This window comes from Simochromis diagramma, unplaced genomic scaffold (genome assembly GCF_900408965.1).
Source record: "Simochromis diagramma unplaced genomic scaffold, fSimDia1.1 OVJJ01000371.1, whole genome shotgun sequence".
Lineage (NCBI taxonomy): Eukaryota > Metazoa > Chordata > Actinopteri > Cichliformes > Cichlidae > Simochromis > Simochromis diagramma.
The window spans coordinates 5,686,579-5,703,015 of NW_024386920.1; positions in this window are offsets into that span (position 1 = coordinate 5,686,579).

Below are 16,437 nucleotides of genomic sequence, written 5' to 3' on the forward strand. Positions count from 1 at the left end.
AGGAAGTGATACTGAACAGGCTTTATCACCCAAGAGTTCTTCTGACATTATTAGACAACAGAAGATTACTTCCTCATATCAGTGTACCGGATCTATGTAAATGTCATCTAAGTTAATGGCTCGCAATTTGATGAGTAAAAGGATCATCCAGGTGTGCAGACATGACAGCATTAGGATAGACAGTAGAAAGTGGGATGAGTGATAAAGAAAACTATCAGAAAAAGCAGAGGGAAAGAGTTAGGAGAACCCAGATGGTGAAGCCTGAAATGGAGAGAAAAAGCAAACAAAGGGGAAAACAGAGGAGAGAAAAGATGGTGTGAAAAGGAGGAGGGGCAAGGTGTGAAGGAAAAAAGCAATCAGGGGAAAAGTTTTAAGGATGAGTACTTGGTGAGGTAAACGAGGTCACATTCATCTGAGTTTATCTCCGCATCCTCCCCCACCTCTTTCTCCTTTCCACTCTACATTAATATTGGATGCTAGAGAGTGATGTGCTGAGGCTCACGTAGTCTCAGGAAAGAGAGAGAGAAAAGCAAGGCGGGGTAATGTCACTTATGGGAAGTCAAAGCAGCACTTGAGCATTACATAGTTCGACACCAACAGGTTGACCAAACCACTTATTTGGTCAAGGAGAGGAAGAAAAGAAAGCGCCAACATGCACATTCTCATAGTCATTGCTTAGCAGCAGAAATAAACTAACTGGCTTATTTTAATATCACAGGGTGGAGCTGCTGATGTAACATTGCCAAGATTCTGAGGTTGAGACATCTTGAGTTCATTAGTCCGACTGATCACTGTAGACACTTTGTCTGGCTATGTATGCATTACTGTGCCTTCACCCTAAGTTTTCAAATTACAAACTAATGCTGGAGCTCCAGTCAAACAGTGACACAGTGAGAACAGCCCGATGCCTAGAAACAATACTGTCCATTTCCTAGCAAAGTATTGTGAGGTCATTCAGAAACGTTTTTGTTGGCAGTAATTCTAAGTGTGAAAATTGTAAAGAAATCACACGTAAACACAGAGGATTATGTTTATTAGGTTTACAATGCCAAAGGCAGTGAAAATAGCAAAAAACCAAAAAACAACAGCTTCAAAAATGTAATAAAAGTTAAGCCTGATGATTATAAAGTCTCACCGCTGTGAGTAGCTCCACATGTTTGAGTTGGCAGAAGTTTATGCTGCATGCCCTTCATGACCTAAATGCATTAAAATCTCCTCCTGAGATCAAATAGGGGAGCTTTCACTTGTTAGACAAATGTGTAAACTACCAATGAGAAATACTTTATTTATGCATTGATTAATCTATCCCATGCTACTACTACTACTACTACTACTAATAATAATAAATATTGAAGAATCTCTACATCCTTAAGTAACAGAGTCTGCTCATCCACTTACTGTATACAGCCTCTGTGTTGGTCTTCATGTTCAGCCTCTTGTTGATGCAGATACCCAGGTACTTGTACTCTTCCACCACACATCTGGTTTTAGTCATATTCAGAAGTATTCAGAATTTATTCAGAATTTAATCATACTCCTCCCAAATCAGTCCACAAAATACTTACACACCGTGAACAGTCTGTGGATGTGTTTACACATATACCGCCAAAACATGGAATTAGTATATTCTGTCATTATGTTAATTTTAAATGTTATCTAAAAATTTCCATGGTCCTTAATCCATTAAATTTAATTATGCTGATGTTCTTTCTCCAAAGAGAACCGTAAATATTTATTTTTCTTGTATTTATATGTTATTAGGTGTATACAAATATATAAGCGTTCATAATAATTAGAGTCTCCCAGTCATGATTATCATTTGGATGCCGAGGGGAAAAAGGAACAAATGTGCTACGTTAAACCTGCAGAGGACCTTTATACTGACTCATTCCTGAAAAGTTGAGTCAAGGTGTAAAGCACTCAGCTCAAAAACTTGCCTCTGTCATGGTGTGGGGATGTTTTAATGCACATTTGGAATGACATCATCAGTGCTGAAAGGTATACACAGGTTTTAGAGCAACTTGTCTGCTCCCATCCAGACAATATATTTTTAGGGAACGTCTTGCATATTTCAACAAGACAATTCTAAAATTTGGTAAACTATTTATAAATATTTTTACTACTAAGCTATTAAAACAACAAAGTTTAATTGTAGAAATGCTGAAATGGCCTGCTGTTAAACAGCTAGATTCCTGTATCAGACAAGAACAGGACAACATTCCTTTCCCAACAGCTGGTGTCCTCTGTTCCCAGACATGTACATAATGTTGCTAAAAGAAGAGGGGATGCTTACACAGTGGTAAACATGACCTGGACGCAAACCCTTTGGGATGTGTTGCTGTCAAGAAATTTAAAATAAGCTTATATTTTTCTCAAAATGGTATGTTTTCACAGTTTAAACATTCATTATAGTTTCTATGTTAATTTTACACCACATACAGTTTTATGATAATTCCAAATCATTGCATTCTGTTTTTATTTACAATTGATCAAGATCCCGACTGTTGTGGAATCCGATAGATATTATACAGTAAATCTGTTTAAAGCAGTACTGATAACAGAGGAACTAGCTGTAAACTCAACATTAAAACAAAACAAACCCATTAGAAATATAATGATTGTTTTATTATTACAACACAAATTTGTAAAAAGTTGGGGGCATTTATTCACAGAGCATAGAAAGGAGGTTGGGGTGAATGGACTGGTTAATAAAACGCTGGACTTTAGGTTGGGAACCTGCTACTTGTTTCTCAGTTCAAGTGCTTGCAAAAGCTTTGCAAACACTCCGGTTGCAAAACTCAGCTGTGAATAACAAGACTACTAATATAATTTGCGAAGCTGCATGAACAAAAATAATTTTAATTAGACTGCTGAGACCAGCTCAATACAAAGAGGCATGCATGTGTGAACATGTTTTGTGGTTTGGCAGTAATGTAAAGAAGCACTGACTAAGCACATTCATCGCTATTTTATAGCACTGCTAATTTCTTCAGAATTCCTTCAATCTCTGTATTAATCTAAAAGTAAATCTTTTTTTTAAAATATAGCACCTTTCTAGATAAAGATCACAAAGTGCTTAACAACAACTTTGTTACGTTGTATCTCTAACGCTAAGCGCTCATTCAGGTCTTCCTTCTGTTCTGTATCGCAACCTTTTTTTTTTCACTGACTGGTTTAATGTCAGACAATATTATCACGGACCGGTCTGAAAATACAAAATAAAATGATACGACCCAGACAAAAACTGTGGTATTTTGTAAATATAATAATAAACACAAATAAACGCGAATTCATTGTGTAATTGTGTAACTTTATTAGCAGAATCCTCCTGAAACAGCATTGAGAGTAACATCCTCCTCTCTGCCCCTTAATGCTCTCTGGTTACTATGGTAAATATTTCTTTCAAAATAAGACACACAACTACAACATGGGAAAAACCCCAGGGAAACTGAGCTAATGATAAAAACAATGAAAACCATAAATTTCACACCTGAGCCTCTCGTGGCCCAGTACCAAACGACTCACGGACTGTGACCCCGGGGTTGGGAACCGCTGCTCTATCTGACTGTCCAATAGTCATACACATAGTTTAAATGGAGATATGTCACCAGTTCCAAGTGACTAAAATGATAAAAAAACAAACATGATTTCAATTTTCTTTTTTAAATTTTAATGCAGAAAAGTGACAGTTCAGATTCTGGTGAAAAAGGATGACATATCCTTCCTCTTTTTATGGAAACCTCTGCGCAAAATGACAACATATTTAAAAAAAAAATATATATATTTTTTTAATTTAATCTGTTTGGATATATAGACATATGGCATGGACACTTGGCTCCTGTAAGCCAAGTCAGCTGTTTTTAAACTAATATTGGAGCAGAATCAAGTAGTTCAGTACTTGGGCTTAGAGCGAGAAATCCACAGCTGCTTGGGCATAGTTTGGTCAAAGCATTCAGTGAGGTGTGAGATTATTTTGGTGTCTAGAAAATGTTTGCATAGCTAAAAGTACAGTTGATATCACAATGGCAAACATTCCAGTGTGTGCCAGTGAATATTTAAACAAGGTTTTTAAAAAAAAAAAAAAAAAAAAATATGACCTTTGATAACCTTTTCACAATCTTTATTTTACTTTATTATCATTATAAAATATGTCCGCACAAACAGTGAATGTGTGTGTGCAATGATACTATCTCTTAGGGCAAAACAAAGATATTGCAGTTGACATTGGTCATAAATGGTGGTGATGTAATTATTTCAAGAAACACAGAAAAGTACCATTTCATCACTAAGGACCCTCAGATTGTCCAGCTTGAGTATGTAGAATAAACTGGGCAGCAGCTTATGTTTAGACAGGACTCACTGTGTACTTAGTGAGAGGAAAAGTACTGGAATGAATTGGATTTGCCTCTATGACCCAGCCGGACAAGGTGACGTATCCTCAGTACACTAAGAGCTCATTCATTCTGCTCGGCCCACAGCTATTGTGTTCATGTTTGGGTCTGTGTATATGTGGACAAACTTGTAACAAAGCACAGAGTCAGGCCAAGTCCACGAATTACATGACGAACCAGATAGTGTAGGAAAATTACAGTGGAAGTGAGAACAACTGTTATGATTATGAACTGTGTTTAGGTCACATTTTCAAAGCATAATGGGTTCAACAACAAACGAAACTGCATTACATATACAAACAAATAACAGAGGAAAGTGAACACAATGAGAGCAGTGAGATGCCTTATGTCACAAGTCCCATGGTCAGGGAGCCAATTGTGCCACCTGCTTGTTTTGTGTACCAACAGCAACACGCTGTTTACACTTCAGGATTTTAGTTAATGACCTTATGTAAGTGCGGAGGATGTTTATGCTGAGAGTATCTTAAGTTGAGGGGTTACTTCACTAACACTGCTGCGACACATAAGTATAAGACAGGGAAGCCCGAGCCATTCCCAGTGCAATTCTTTTTACACTTTCTTGCATGTAAATGCTCTGCGTATGGCTTCTTTGGAGAGTCACAAATATTCAACAGTAGCAGGACAGATTAAACGTTTTACAGTTTTATCACATTCATTGCTGCCATCTTGGATTGCTAACCCGGGGTTGGTGGAGCTGCTCCAACTTTCTGAGTAGGAAATCCTACTTAACAGTGAAAATGGATCAAAATTCCAACTGGGAAATTCCGTCTTCTGACTTAATGTGAAACACACCAATAGTCTGCCAGTTTGAGTGAAAAATAAGAACGATAGTGAATAAGAAGAAACACTGACATTATCTTGGTAGGGTGAGTCAGTAATAAATAGGACAGGTAACAACGGGAGTAGCATCTGTAGATACACAGTTACAAAAAAACCCAAAGGAAAGTAAAACAGGAGCAGATAAAAACAGGAACAAACCAAGAGTGAACATCGGAGTAGGTTTTCATAACTTGAGGTGGCTTGTGGGGAGTGGACGATAAGCATAAAGCTGGATTTACAATGCTTTTTGTAGACTCGTAAAATTAATTGTTAAGTAAGCTGCAGTGTTAGCCTTGAATCAAAAGTCTTAAATATCTGATACCTCTGACAGTTAAAATACTGAGTTAGCATTTTGTTGGGATGTGTTTCAGAAAAAATATAAACACAGCATGTGATTACCATGATACAGCTAAACTGAGGGGGTCTCAGAGCATTGACTGTGGGAGGACATGCAGTATCCACACAAAACTGTCCCAGGTGACAAGGAGATGCGGACCTGGGATGTTCTTACAAATTCATTAAAATTTTCTGTTAAAACACTGCCCTCTAATGGTGAAGGTTTATTAAGATTTATACCAGGTAATAACAAAAGGTACCTTTAACTCTTATGGTCTTGAGTGTAATACATGTATATTTTTTTGGAAAGTTGTTGAAATACCATTTCTTCAGGCTTATTGAGTGACAAGGGCATCAGAGGTACTCCTACTCCAGAATGACAAGCAAATAAATAAACCTGAATAATTAAAATAAAAATTTTTAGAGCCCAAAACCGCTACAGGTTTGATACCGAATAAATAAATAAAGTTTCCAAGCACTTACAGTACTTTTTAAAAAACTAGATAGCTTTGTTTTTTTTTTTTTTTTTTTTAGAAAAAAAGGATAGCCTTCATACAGGTCAAGTTCTTGTGCAAAGATTTTACAGCCATTTCTTCAGCTATTTCCTGGTTAAGAACAGGTCAAAGGAAATATTTCAAAATTAGAAATATGCCACTTTCACAATTTACTATAGCACCTACTAAAAATGGAACCAACTTGAAAGTCTCCTTTTCTTATAAAGAAAATACAAGTTACGCATCCTTGCATGCCAGAAACTTGTCTTCTGTAATTCATAGAACTGGGATTGCATAAATAGTTTACAACAATATAGAAAGTAAAAGCAAAAAAACACAGACTTTTTCGGTTACCTTTCATGTCCTTTTTGCACACATTGACTAATCACTGAGGAGAACTAGTGTAAAAAGCTAATATGAGATAAGGTGATTCTTAAGCGTTTGCCAGAGTTTCAACAGTTTCGAAACACAGTAGCACTTCATAATTCAGCCTGTGACTTATGCAGTTTCCCTACATTTACCATCTAATTCGCCTAAACTTAGGGAGTCAGTTTTAGTATCTAAAAATATATACCAGCTCTTAATGGTACATAATAGGATACAGTAGAAAAAGGAAGTAATGGATGGCAGTTTTAAAGGAAGTAGAAACAAACATAGGTTATTTTGAAAAGAAATTAGATTACTCCCTAAATTTACAAGAACTGTATTCTAAATGTTTGCATCTAGGCTGGCTGTGGCTCAGAACGTAGGAGACTGTGTAGCAGATGGAAGGTCACTTGTTTGAAGTGTCCTTGGGTAAAATAGGAAACCCCAAATAGTCCCTGATGCATCCACTGGTGTGTGTGTGTGCGCATGATATTTAGAAAGCATTTAGAATAAAGTCTGATAATGGGAAACGTCTGAGTCTGAGCATCAAGGTCAGGAAGGCATTACTGTGAGAACTGTGTGTCTCAAACACTCCATGATTTGTTCAGTTTCATCGCTCATACTTGACACCACAATACGTGATACCTAACCTGACCTCCAGTTTGCTAGGCTCTTTGCGTCAGAGCACTAAAAATCTTCAAATTAGTCAGATTCATTGCAAAATTGCATTGTGCTTGGGAACGATATATTGTTATATTTGAGGAGGCATTCACAGGAATGCTGTGCTGTATTGAGGAATCAAGTTCCTTTGATGATGCTGAAATAAGTGATGATTGTCACTGTGCAGTACGTTTTGCAACCGGTTTGGATATTTTTAGTTTCATTGTTTCCAGTGTTGAACAATTCCCTTCCACAAACGTAAAGGCTATAGAAATTTCGGCTCACCCTCAGTAACCTCGTAGTGTGTACAGCCAGTTATCGCTTTTCTTGTTGAGGAAATATGAGGTGTCAGATATGAGTGGTTTCGAGTTGAGTTCAATTGATTTTGCAATCATGTATGAAAGGTAAAACATTTTTCCCATTGTCCAGCCTATCTATGTGTTCAAGTGCTTTTGATAATGTCAAAACTCTAAAAACATATCCTATAAGCACATGCTAATGTATAACGCTCACATCCTTTGTACGCATGTTTTAACCCTCCGAAGGCCAAGCAATCATTGCTGGTCACCCTAACCTTACCCCTGACCTTAATACTTTTAGTCATTCTTCTGTCATTTCCAAGATTATGGAAACCAATTTTTATTAAAAACAGAAGTTACATATTGTGATTGCCCAGTATTATTGTTAGGGTCTGGTTAGGGGTCATCACCAATGATGTTGATTTTAGTAGTAGTAGCAATATAACCTCAGGGTGGTCAAAGGTCCACTGTCACTTTCTTCAGTTACCTACAATGGGTCTATAGATAAAAGTAAAAAACAAATTAAATTGTTAAAATCAATTCAAAAGACTGGCCAACAACCAAATGACCTAATGCTAACAGGAGCTGCAACATTTGTTAAGCTGTGGGTAGATGCCCGACTCCCTCAGCGTCATAGCAGGTGGATTAAGTCCAGGAAACTAAAACTCCCTGATCCTCTGTCCTCACCTGGAGGACAGTTCTAATTGTCTTTAATGATACAAACACATCCATTTCTTTACAAATCTATCTTCTGATTTATCCTCTATTCAGTTAACCCTGTGGGCTCAAAGTCATCATGGCTGGTAACCCTGACCTGATATTTTAGAGAAAAGCAAACTTTTTCGTTGTGTCTCATGTTTCAAGTGTTTTTTCATCCTTTAATTGACAAGACGTGCATAATTCTTGGAGAAACAAGAGCATCTCTATTAAGGAACATATCATGACAGTATACGCTCTTAGCTGCTGAATATCCTCTTAACAGTCAGGTTACATGGTCCACTAAGATAACCTTGATCCCTATATGGGGAATTAAGTACATCAAACATAGCACAGACCAACATGTAAACTAAACATTTGGTTTCAAGTCTTGATCTACTTAACAAAGTTAAAAATTAGTACACTGACTTAAAACTAAAAAAGTAAGTTTTTTTTGTTGCAAGCATTGCAAAATTCTAAGAAGAATACTGTATTAACATATATGATCTGCTCTTGAACTCAATTGTTCTTTGTGCAGTCTGAGAATATCGATGGTGATACTGCATCTCAAAGATCCAGTTTCTTCTCTGCCCACAGGTACATACCTGGGATAAACATGATGACATGTGCAAGGTTTCTGAATGTCACTTGTCAAAGGCAACACCTTGATTTCCTACATAACTGGCTGAGGTGCGGTCAACGACACAGCATTATTTGAAGTTTTGCCAGAAAGACAGTTTCTGTCCCGAGACTTCAATCCAGTAGTTAGAAATAGTAACAATAGTCAATTGTGATAAAATGTAAAACTGATGTAATTCTTAATATCAGAGCTGCTGAAGGTCAGGTATTAGCAGGCTGTACTACAGTGTCTCAAATGAACACAAAGTCGACTTCGATGTTATGTTACATAAGATGAAAAAGCCTCAAATTGCAGACAACAGATGCATGAAATGCTCTTGACAACCCAAAACATCACCAAGGAGAATGCAATCTAAGGCTAATGGAAATGTACACATAATTCTAAATAATAATAATGATAATAATGATGGTCAATTTGGTAATTTCAGTGTATCATCTGCTTTGCTTGGTGTCACATGGTTGACTGGATAATGCACCGCAATGGTTTTACTTCACTTTTTTTTTGCTGTTTTCAGAATTACACAAGTATGAATTATGAAGATAAAACAAGTCTTGGAAGCTGTCATTTACTCTAAACCTGTGCTATTTCTCTTTATAATTTGGTCCATTATAGTCAGTGTGAAATATGAAGTGATTGCACAGCTGGTGTGTTGAATGACCAGCAAACGGGTTCATACACATGCTTGCTGACCAGTGTTTATGTCTAATGTGAATATAACCAGCAATCATTTCTATTTCAGTTTGGTAAATCAAGGTAAATTATTGGAGTACTTTTACCTATAAAAAATTAGCAGCAAGTGCAAGTGTATATATTTGTTGCCTCTGTATCTGAATGTATTGATATTTTCCAGTTGCATAGTGATAGAATCATAACCACATGATGAGCAAAAGGCTTGTGAATTTCCCTCAGAGCAGCTGACCTAAATGCTAGCCTTGCTGTGATGCACCTGTAACACTGCTGTCATCGTGTTTTATGTGTCATCATGGTTGCTGACTGACACACATCACCTGGGCACACTTCTGTTTCTCTGACATGTTGTTCTTGTCTTTTCACACCACAAATTCAAAATGTTGAATACGATGCTCCTACCACAATGTAAATGCTTTCCTAACTATATTTTGTTAGCTAAGCTAGACATGCTAATTGAGACCTGTTGGTTATACAGTGAGGATTTGAGCTGTAACAGGAGTAATTCTTTGAAAAAGTAAATTGCTTATTACATATATATGAACATAGTAGCCTAAATATTTAGTTACAGCCAGTGGCTCCTCTTAGCTTATGACTAATGCTTACACGAGAGATAGCTAACCTGGCTAACTGGCTCCTGGCTTGTTTTATAGTTTTTAAAGTAGCTTTAACAGTTTTTTAACCCCTAAACAAAGTTCAGGTGTTGCATGATATACTTATGACATGCATAATGTAAATAAAATAGACCTGACCTTTATGCCAAACTCCATAAATGACATTTGAAATGCTTCGCAATTGGACGCTAGCTCTAGCTGCACACTTAAAGGTATAAACATTATTGTATTATTATAATAATAATTATTATTGTGGTATAGGTTTCTTCTAACTTTTGGCAAGAGAGTGAAAATGTCTTAAATCTTAACTGTTAACAAAAAGTGTTATGCTGCAGTATAAAGAGTTTACACAGTTAAAAAACAAAGCAAATTACAGGTTACTAATAATGTGTTGGGCAAGCACGTGCAGCCCAAACAGCTTCATGTTTCTGGAAAGGTTGATTTTTCCATCCCCTGATTTAGTGGTTTGACTAAGCACGTGAAGAGGGCTGTCTAACATGTTGGCCATAATCTCCCATCACTGTCATTTCTGGGTAAAAGTCTGACGACTGTGCACGCCATAGCATTTAACATTGTATCATATCCAAACCATTCAGTAGCTAATCCCTTCTCTGCCTGCCCTCAGGGCAGTCGGTGGCACCTTGGAAGATATCGTTTCCATCATAATACAAATATTTGCTAATAAGATAAAGATTAACAAATGACTATTTTTATAAGGAGACATCTGGATCCAAAACATGCCAGCAAAATGCCCCTCATTACAGATCTCAACCATCTACCTGATCTGGTCAGAGGTCTAGGTTCTTCCTTTAACTTCTTGCAGGTCTATATTTTGTAGGTATAATTTGGGCTAGATGATATTGTTAAATATAAATCTATGCTTCTCGATAAATATAGAAATCCTTATTAAAGTATATTGAAATGAAGATGGACTGAAATATAGGATAGGCATCAAACAAAAAACACTACACTGTATGAGTAGATTAAACTACATGGTAATTTAAGTAGCACATACTATCTGTGTCCCCAGTCATTTATGTGTGTGTGTGTGCGGTCACGGTTAATCTGTATGTCTGACTGTCTTGTAGTCTGTCTGTGTCGAGATCAGTGTGTCCTCTTAAATTCATAATGCCATCTAATCTGAACTCACAATCGCTTTGAACTCATGCTGGTGGTGGATTAAAATCAAATAACACACACACACACACACACACACACACACACACACACACACACACACACACACACACACACACACACACGTTTTGGAATGATTCCCATCATGACTCACTTTCACTGACCACACAAATGAGTGAGATAGGCAGTCTTGTGACAGGAAGGGAAATCAAGTGTTTCTCTTGAATTTCCCAGTAAAATACTATTCATATGAAGGGAAAGCGCGCCCTCTAGAGGAAAAACTGCAGAATCACTGTAAAATGAGCCAATGGAGGCCGCTCCCGAAAGCTTTACTGCAAATAATGTATTATAGCGCTTCTGATACTTAAATCTTTTACGATTGTACTGATTCTAAGTAGATTAAGTACAATCAGAGCACGATGCTACTTACATTTTGTTCTGAGTTTTTGATTTTAGCAAATTAAACAAACTGGTTTCCAAGAGCAGTTTTTCTGGTTCTGTTTTTCTCTGCTATTAGATTGGACGTTACAAGCTGAGAAAGTTCACTGGAGCCCATTATTTTTAAAATTAATATCTAAATTAACAGCTGAAAATGAGAATTAGATTCAGAACTTGTAGTAATCCGCATCAAATATGAAAAGTGAAAGAGTCTTAGAATTATGTTTGTGTAAGGAGACAGGTTTTATGACTGTGGCCTCATCTGGAAATGAGGAAACATCCTGGCAATGCTGCATTTCCTGTGGCTGCACAAGAGCTTGGCAACAAGGTGACTGGCAGCAGACAGAATTATAAAAAGTCGGACAGGAAATGTGCTGACTAATAGGATTATTGGTTCGCTGCATTAGAGGACTGCATTAAGCTGTGCAATGTGATTGTGAGTGGTTAATTAATTACAGTGAAACAGGAACCCTGGCTCTTTCACTTTAGGTTTGAGGACTGTAGGTAAATCGTTTCCTTGTTTGGGACATTTTTTTTGGTCAAAGCATAATATATTGTATGTAAAGACAGATGCTTTTTTACATTATTATTATTATTATTATTATTATTATTTTTTGTATTTTAGCTATTTTTTTTAAACTACAGTTATTTCTGTGTCATCTACAGTTTTTGCTGTTGAACTGTGCACCCAGGGGATCAAATATCCCCTGGGTGCTGTCCATAAAGAGTGACAACAAGATCACTTTTATCTCCTACTTGACTATTACAAGATAACACTATTTCAAGTAATAACACATCCACAGATGTCTCCTTTAGTTTCCAGCCTTGTATGCTGAACAGGTTCTGATCACATGACACCAGCGACCTGTTGGCAATGTATGGATGTATAAATTCACTCATGTATACATTAGTTTATCCACGCAGAGGTATAAAAGTCAAAACCAGAATCTTTAAATGGACTCTGAAGTTCATGGGCACTCTTCACTGCAACTGAATTAGTAACAGTGAGTGAGTACATACAAAGCTTAGTCAGTGTTCCTCAGCAAATGTTCCAAGGAAGCTTTGTTGGGACAAATGAACAATGAATTACAATCATTTTAATTCAGATCTTGACACTATGGAACTCAACTTGACCATATTTCTTAAATGATAAAAGCAAGAAAAAAACTGAGGTTTTAAACATATATAACAGAAATATCCAAACCAATATAGGCCCTAATAAAGAACCTTGTGGTACACCATAAGTTAAGAGAAGTGGAAGAGAACCTGAGCTTAGAAGTGGACAAAGAAAAGGACTGAGGATATGAGTAATGATTGTTACTTGTCAGTGGATTAACACACAGTTTTCTGAGCTCAGAGTTTAGACGTAACCAGAGCATCCTGCAAGTGTTCCAAGGAAGCTTTGACTCAAGTCGTGAGTCAAAGGAAATGAAAAACAACAATAACTAAACTGATTAGCTTCTATGGCACCATTGTGCAGATGTTTTTGATAGAATTAGATTGTTCAAAAAGTCAAAAGCAATAAGTAAAATTATTTACAGGTAATCTGAAATAAAAGGCTAGGTTTTAATGCTTTAATTCCCCTAAACAGTGATTTCCTTATCTGTATGTTTAGACAGATGCTTTTTAAAATTTTTATTATTATTATTATTATTATTATTATTATTATTATTATTTTTTTTTTTAGCATTTTAGCTATTTTTTTTAAACTACAGTTATTTCTGTGTCATCTACATGGAAGTTATTATAATGATTCATTTAAACACAAGTTCAGTCAATATTACCTGTAAATAGAAAATTCAAAAAGAGTAAAAATTATTGTGATCCCGACTGTTTATAAGCTAATGCAAAAAATAAATACATAAAATAATCCCCCCCCCCCCCCCCAAAAAAATAAAAAAATAAAAATCACATTATTCTTCCATAAAGACATTGCCCGCGGTTGTTAAAGCGAATATTCTTAATATTACTGGAGAAAAACTACACTATAACATAATTAAGTTGGTCACAGCTCTGCCTCCTGCTGGACAAATTAGGTAAAGCTACATGTAAACTAAGAGAAAGCAGCTAGAATTACCTCCACAGTGACTGTGATTTAGCTTATATAGGTGCATGCATGTTCCAGAATATAATGAAGTGATATTCACACACTTCCATTTCCACCTACAGGCAGTTTTGAATCCCCAGCTGACCTAGCATGCATGTCTTTGTACTGTTGGAGGAGGCCAGAGTACAAAGAAGAAACCCATGTAGAAGGAGAACATGCAAATTACACAAAGCCTGAACTACTACAGTTCTGACCTACTAATGACTAATTATTAATTATTAAACACACACACACACCTACACACATATGTGTGTGTAGGTGTGTGTGTGTGTATATATATATATGTGTGTGTGTGTGTGTGTGTGTGTATACATATATACACACATACATACATATACACACATACATACATAACACTTTCATGGAAACTGCATTCAAATAAGTCAAATACACTATGAATGTCCTTAGGTTTCATGTGAACTGAACTTAGCTAACTCTGCAAGCATGCCACCTGCTGGATGAGCAGAAGGTAATTCAATTCAATTCAATTCAATTTTATTTATATAGCGCCAAATCACAACAAAAGTTGCCTCAAGGCGCTTCATAGATACAGAGAAAAACCCAACAATCATATGACCCCCTATGAGCAAGCACTTTGGCGACAGTGGGAAGGAAAAACTCCCTTTTAACAGGAAGAAACCTCCGGCAGAACCAGGCTCAGGGAGGGGCGGCCATCTGCTGCGACCGGTTGGGGTGAGAGAAGGAAGACAGGATAAAGACATGCTGTGGAAGAGAGACAGAGGTTAATAACAGATATGATTCAATGCAGAGAGGTCTATTAATACATAGTGAGTGAGAAAGGTGACTGGAAAGGAAAAACTCAATGCATCATGGGAATCCCCCGGCAGCCTACGTCTATTGCAGCATAACTAAGGGAGGATTCAGGGTCACCTGGTCCAGCCCTAACTATATGCTTTAGCAAAAAGGAAAGTTTTAAGCCTAATCTTAAAAGTAGAGATAGTGTCTGTCTCCCGAATCCAAACTGGAAGCTGGTTCCACAGAAGAGGGGCCTGAAAACTGAAGGCTCTGCCTCCCATTCTACTTTTAAATACTCTAGGAACAACAAGTAGGCCTGCAGTGCGAGAGCGAAGCGCTCTAATAGGGTGATATGGTACTACAAGGTCATTAAGATAAGATGGGGCCTGATTATTTAAGACCTTGTATGTGAGGAGCAGGAAGGTAAGCAAGTAATACCACTAACCTCACTTTTTAGCATTTCAGCCAAGGGTAAGCAATGAGATCTCATGTATGGTTTACCCTAAACATTTATGTAGCCTGCCATAGCATACCAAAAATGTTATGAAAATATCCAGCCATATATGTATAATTTGGCTTTGCACCATTTCAGCAGCTGTAGTTTGGACTAAGTTTGGAAATTAAATGGAAAAAGATGTAAATAAAAATAACATTTTTATTTAGGTGTTTTATTATATATAAAGGAGGATGAATCCATGCTTCCATCTTGTTTATGCCAAATTCTTTGGTTATTTGACTTACTTTTGCCTTTCACCCAGAGAACTGCTACTTACTGGATGTGTTCCTTTTTAGACTATTCTCTATAAACCTTAGAGATGGCTGAGTTGGAAAATCCCAATAGATCAGCAGTCTCTGAAATACTCGGACCAGCCCATTGGGCGTCAACGACTATTTTTACTATTTACTATTTTTTTTTTACTATTTACTATTTTATTTGCTCACTTTAAAGTTTAGCAGGTCATCTTGACTGCGTCTGTGTGCCTTAATGCACGGAGTTGCTACCATGTGAGCAACTCAGTGTGTATAATATATGTAAAATAGATTTAAGTAAGGAAAAATATGCTGCAGAAAAACACAAAAATGTAAGGCAAACAACTGAATTCGTTTAGTAATTCAGAAATGTTACTAACTTAATGTTGAAAATATAAGAGGTACAGATGTTTATACATTTGAAAATGCATGTTTGAGTAATACAACAAATAGACAGCTGAAAAACATCTAGTTACATTCGTTTTTATGCTAGGCAGCAATTGCAGTCCATACACAGAAGTGTCTCTCAGCCTGGTTTGCAAAATAACATGGTATGGTAATATATAACATATAAAAATGATAAAAAATACATTTGAATATAACGGTGATTCATTAAGCAATCCTAAGACTGCAGCTGACAATGTTACAATCAAGTTCAAAAACTCAAAACTGTAAAATACTGTTGTAAACTTAGTTATGTTGTGGCTATTTAAACTCCACAAACTGTAAGTCTGCTAATGCCAGAGCAATAAGTTTGTTGTTTACAGTGTGTTGAAATAAATACTATCAGCAAGCAACAGTAAACAGGTTAAAACACCAAAGATCATTAGTAAAAGGAGATGTGTGCAAATATATTTTGCTTTGAAAGGAAAGCCAACACCCTCTCGTGTGCCCACCGTTCACAGGAGGGGATAGATAAGTTCTCTGCTTTGTGAATCAGGCAGTGGTCAGAGATTGAGATCCTGGCGGTCCGATAAATCTTGCTTTAGAAACATGGAATTTCACTTTTCATTCCCAAATATGGTTCAAGAAGGAACTTCACTGAGTCAGAACGCAACGTTTTGATCACACTGCTTTGTTTTTAAAGTTAGAATTTCTTAATATGAATCCAGCTGAAGACAAAGTGATCTTTGATTGCACCTTAAATTAAAATATGCTCTGAAGTAGTTATATGTACCGTATCTGTGTGCTTGTGCATTTCATATAATAAAGTTAGACTCAAGTTG